Here is a 6,390-nt window from a genome sequence, read left to right on the forward strand (position 1 = left end):
GGGGGGAGGGAGGGATGAGCATGGAGGAGGACACTTGTGGGGATGAGCACTGGGTATTATGTGGAAACTAATTTGACAATAAACTATTTGAGAAAAATAAAAATAAAATTATCTGAGGAGTCTCATATGTTGAACCTAGGAGGGAGTTATAAATATCTTCAAAGAACTAAAATAAACCATGATTAAATAACTGAAAGAATGTACAAAAATGATCATTTATCAAATAGAAAATAATCAATACAGATAAACATTTTAAAAACAGAGCCAAATGGATACCCTGGAGTTGAACAATTACGATGACTGAAAATATAAATTTACTAGAGAAGATTTGAGACTGCAGAAGAATGAATCAATGAGCTTGAGTATAGAGACTAACCTGTATGAAGAAAAGAAAGGAAAAATAATGGAGAATAGTGAATAAGAAATCATAGACCAAAAAAAAAAAAAATCAATACACATTCACCTAATGAAGAGAAAGATAAAAGAAATGGAAGCAGAAAATTCACAAATTTAATGAATCTGTACTTCCAATAAGCCCAATAAACTTTAAGTAGTGTAAAGAAATGTCCAAGTAGACTCATCACAGTCATATTTGGCAAAAAATAGGAGCAAAATAAAATTAAAATCCTTACAAACAAGAAGAACACAAGACTAGTAGCTGCCCAGAAATAAAAATGGAAACAAGAAGACAGTGACATGGCATATTCAAAGTGATGAAAAATGGGAAAACATACCAACCAGTAGTTTCATATGTAGTGTAACTTTATTTCAAACATGAAATAAAGACATCTAGATAAACAGACTGAGAGAATTATTTCATAATGGACTATTCTAGAAGAAATGCTATCAGAAATTTTTCCAGATAAAATAAAATGACACTAGATGGCAAATCAAATCCTTTCAAAGAAAGAAATATCACTTGTAAATGTAGTTATGTTGATAATTACAAGAGGCAATAAAACTATTATTTTCTTTTAACAAATTTTAAAGAAAATTGCATAAAACAATAATTAAAATATTAAATTTGGGGCTTATAAAGAAAATACTACCAGACAGCAGTAACTCATAACCACAAGAAGAAGAGTACAAGGAATAGTAATTATGTATAGTTCTATAAATGATGATAAATATATTTTCTCCTTTCTGAAGTCATTTCATATCTAAACTAATAAAGACTTAAAAAATGTGTGTGTGTGTGTGTGTGTGTGTGTGTAGTGACATCTTCGTAGGACTATCGTTTTCAGATACATTACTTCCATACATATTATAGACATTATACTCACATATATGCATAATTTATATTTATAGAACCCTAAAGCAAACACCATGGAAAGCAACTCACAACTAGAGTTAGGGGAGCCTGGGTAGCTCAGTCGGTTAGGTGGCCGACTTTGGCTCAGGTCATGATCTCGTGGTTTGTGAGTTCGAGTGCCGCATCAGGCTCTGTGCTGACAGCTCTGAGACTGGAACCTGCTTTGGATTTGTGTATCCCTCTCTCTCTGCCCCTCCCCTGCTCACACTCTGTCTCTCTTTCTCTCAAAAATAAATAAATGTTAAAAAAAAAAGAATTAAAAAAGAAAAAAAAAACTAAAACAGGAAAAACATTAGTGATACACTAAAAATATCCACTTAGTGTAAAAAAACTGGGAGTCTGGCAAAAAAGAGACAGAAGACATGAGAATATGTTATATAAGATATATACATACTGTAATTTATATATGTGTAATGTATATATATATATTTCTTAATATGTAAAGTATATGTTTTTATCGATAAAATAGCAGACATAGTCCACCATATCAGTAACAACATTAAATGTAATTGGAATAATATGGGGCACCTGGGTGGCTCAGTCAGTTAAGTGTCTGACTTCAGCTCAGGTCATGTTCTCACAGTTCATGATTTCAAGCCCCGTGTGGAACTCTATGCTGATTGTTCAGAGCCTACAGCCTGCTTCAAATTCTGTGTCTTCCTCTCTCCCTGCCCCTCCACTTCTTGCACTCTATCTTTCTCTCCTTTTCAAAAATAAATAGACATTATAAAAATAAATAAATAAATACATGAGAATGGAGTAGCACTCCAAACTAAAGGCATAGTTGTCTGACTGAATTAAAGCAGTATATAACTCATGCTGTTTAAAAGAAGCACACTGTTCACGTATTGACAACAAATAAATTGACAGTGAAAATATAGGAAAAATATACAAGGAGTAACCATAAAAGACCTTGAGTGATTATATTAATATCTGAAAAAATATAAGTATACTTTAGACAAAAAAGTACTGAAGATAAAAAACATTTTATAATATTAAAGAGTAAGTTTATATCAAGTAGATATAAAAGTTATAAATATATATGTGCGCCTAACAAAAGAGACCCCAAATATATGAAACAAAACCTGATAGAAAAAATTGGATATATAGACAATTTAACAATAATACAAACATACATAAATGCCTCTCTCCTAAAGATGAGTAAAACAAGTAGGAAAAAAACAGTATATAGAAGACTTGAAAACATTATGAACCAAACAGACCTAAGTATTATCTATAGAGAGCTCTACCCAACAATAGGAGAAAGCATATTCTTCTAAAGCTGATAAAGAACAGTCCTCAATATAGAACATACATATGTTAAGCTGTAAAACAAGCCTCAAAAAGTGTAAAATCATTGAAATCATATAAAGTATGCCCTCTGACCTAATCAGAGTTAAGTTAGAAAGCGACAAAATAAAGAAGTTAGGGAAATCCACATGTAAAAATGGAAATTAAACAACACACATAAAAGTAATTTGGGGGGTAGGAAGGAAATCACAGGAAATTTAGTAAATGTTATGAGCTAAATGAAAACAAAGCCACAACATACCACCACAAATAGGATGCAGCTAAAGGGATGCTTATAGGAAAAAAAAATGTGTAGCTCATTATCAGTATTCTAATGTTTCTACACAAAATATCACAGAACGGTGGTTTAAATGGCAGAAGCTTATTTCCTCACAGTTCTGGAGGCTGGAGATCCAAGATCACCAAGTGTTGGTGGATTTGGTTTCTCCTGTGCTCTCCCTCATTGGCTTGCATATGCTTGTTTTTTTTGCTGTTTTCACAGGGACTTTCCTCTGTGTGCACATCTTTGGTGCATATCCTTTTCTTAAAGGGACACAGTCCTATTGGATTAAATCTCCCTCTTTATAATTTCATTTACCTCTAATGACCTCTTTAAAGATATCTCCAAATAGAGGCACACTAGGTATTATGTCTTCAACATATGAATTTCTGGGGAGATACAATTCAGTTCATAGCAAGTTTTAAATACCTATAGTAAAAGCAAAGAACTAACTCCAATCAAAAATTAGGAAATTAGTAAAAGAGGAGCTAAACTCAGTATAAGCAGGAAACCAAATATTAAAGATAAATATGAAAATCAATAAAATCAAAGAGTGAAAAACAATTAAGAAGAGTTACTACTTTGTAAAGATCAACAAAATTGAAACATCTTAGCCAGAAAAGTGAAAAGGAGAGAAAAAAATACTAAAATCAAATTAAAAAGTAGGTATCACAATGAATGGTAAAGGAATTAAAAGCGTTATAACAAGATATTGTGAAAAATCTGTCAACAAATCACAATTTTGATGAGTCAGACATATTTCAAAAAAATATAAATTACTGAAACTGTCTGTATTTTTCCAGAACAAAGAGAAAACTGTAATACAGCCATAACAAGTAAATAAGTTGAATTGCTAATTAAAAATCTCTCCACAAAATATCCTAGGCCTAGATGAGTACATTGCTGAAATATACAAAACATTTACTAAAGAAAATAATGTCATTCAAAAAAAGATCTTAAAACAAAAGAGGAACAAATACTTCCTGTACTGTTCTACTAAATCAATATTACCTTGATACCCTGATACCTGATACTTACAAACCCAAGACAATACAAGAAAAATAAAAATAATACAGACAAATATCCCTGATAAATAAGACAAACAAGAGCACCTGGTGGCTCAGTAGGTTGAGCATTAGCTCTTGATTTCAACTCAGATCATGGTCCCAAGATCATGAGATAGAGCCACACACACATCAGGGTCCGCACTAAGTGTGGAGCCTGCTTGGGATTCTTTCTCCCCCTCACCTACCCCTCCCCCCTGCTCACACATTCTCTCTTTCTCTCTCAAATAAACACATTTTAATCTATCTATATAGATACAGATCTATAAAGTATTAGTACAATACTATTAAGTATTAGTAAATTATGTACACTAATGGATATAAAAATTTTTGAACCATTACTAAGTGATACTTATTCCAAGAAGGCAAATATGGTTTAACATAAAAGGTAAAATTTCACGTCGTTTATCACATTGCTCAAAAGAAAGACAAAAGCCACACAGTCATCTCGAAAGATGAAGTAGCATTTGACAAATCCCAAAGTTATTCAAAACAAGATTACCAACAAACTTGGAAAACAAAACAAAACAAAACAAACTTCTTAGGTTAAAAACCTTGTAGGGGAATAACATAACAAAAATAAAAATTAAAAAAAAAAAAGCACAGCACTCACCTAGAGCTAACATCATACTTACAAAACTGAATATTTTCTAGAAAATAACATGATGCTCTACTTTCTAATTGTCTCTATTTGATACTGCTGGGTTCTTGCCAATGCAAAAAGGCAACACAGAACAAAACACCCATATAGGAAAGGGGAAAAAAAAGTAAAACTGGCATACTTCACAAATAACATGATCCATGGTTTTATGTGAGTACTTTCATGGGAGAGAAGAAAAGATTCCATTCAATAACATCAAAAAGAATAAAAGACTCCGGAATAAACTTAACAAAAGGAATTGTGCACTAAAAACTACAAAACAATGATGGCAGAAATTGATTCTAAGTTAAAAATTAAAATTTCTGCACAGCCTATTAATTTCCACTCCTGGGAATCTACCTGAGTTAAATGGAAATACATTTCCATAAGAAAACATGTATATCTCTGAAATCAAAACAGGAACTGAGATTTTCATTAAGTATGAGACCCAGGACTAGGCAATGATGTTGTTTTACAGTTCTGTTCTATAGTTGTTAGGTTGTCAGATTCATAAACTTCATCCATAGATAGTCACTAGAACCCAGAAAATCTTTCAGAACAACCATATATCTTGAATATCTGTCATTTTCTTAATGACATTATTCTAAAACTCTACATGCTAAATAATTCTTTTATGTGAGCATATTTTAATCCTTTAATAATTTGTCATTAGTCATTTCTAAAATTTAGATTCCTGATTACTATGTTTCAAATACTAACATCTGTTAATGTAATTAATGAGGAAGGTCATTAGACTGAGGTGGCTCTAATACCACGGTGATCTACTTAAGTAAACCAAAATCTAAACATGTAAATGCTTCAAGGTTGCAAAATTATATAAGTCATTCCCCTATCTTTTGTAGGTAAAGTGTTCTAACCACTTCTGGTTTGGCATTGCCCAATTCAAGTTGGTTTTTGCTCAAATCAACTTTTCAAATTGTATATATGCTTCAGTTTATTTTTGACACTTCTTTTATAAGTTAACAGTATTATACACACATACATCACACTCCTTACATGATACATTTTGGAGTAAATTATCATATAGGAAAATTTAAGAGCACTAAATAATCTCATTTTTATAAACAAATGTTTAAAGATATTTAATTTGATAATTCAGAAACCAAAACAAAAGATCTTCTGCCTCCTGATTCTCTTTACCAGGACAGATCGCATTATCAATCTTGTGCTTGACTTTGATGAAAGTATGGCCTTGAAGACTCTTCAAAATGTATTGTAAGCTGTATCAGATATGGAAGACTGATGCACAAAACATTTCAAATTCAGAACCACAGTCAATAATTCATATTCTCTATCTCTTTCTCTTTCTCACATTCTCTCTTTCTCTCTCTCCCTGTCTATCTGTCTCTATTTGACCTGCACACGCACACACACAGTATATCATTACTTGGTCACTAAAATGAGCGTGTACTTAATTCTCATAATTTTAAATGTTGTTAGATTGTATCTAAAGAATTATATCCCTTTTCAAAGCCACCAGTAAATGTTTCTAAAATGCCTTTTTTTTAATGCCAAAGAAATTACTACCACATTAAGTTGTATTTTTAAGCTTGAAAGGAGATTTCATTTAGAAGTCTAAGAAATATTGTTATAGCTGACATTAATCCATAGGTAGACATTTCCATGACTAAACATAGTAATGGTATGCAACAATTTAAAATAGAAGACCATCACATAATAAAATTAATATATAAATTTATTTATATATATTTATATATATAAATATATATATTATATATATGAATATATATTTATATATAAATATATATAAACATATATTCAG

Source organism: Hyaena hyaena, unplaced genomic scaffold, assembly GCF_003009895.1.
Source record: "Hyaena hyaena isolate Hyena2069 unplaced genomic scaffold, ASM300989v1 scaffold_508, whole genome shotgun sequence".
Taxonomy (NCBI): Eukaryota; Metazoa; Chordata; class Mammalia; order Carnivora; family Hyaenidae; genus Hyaena; species Hyaena hyaena.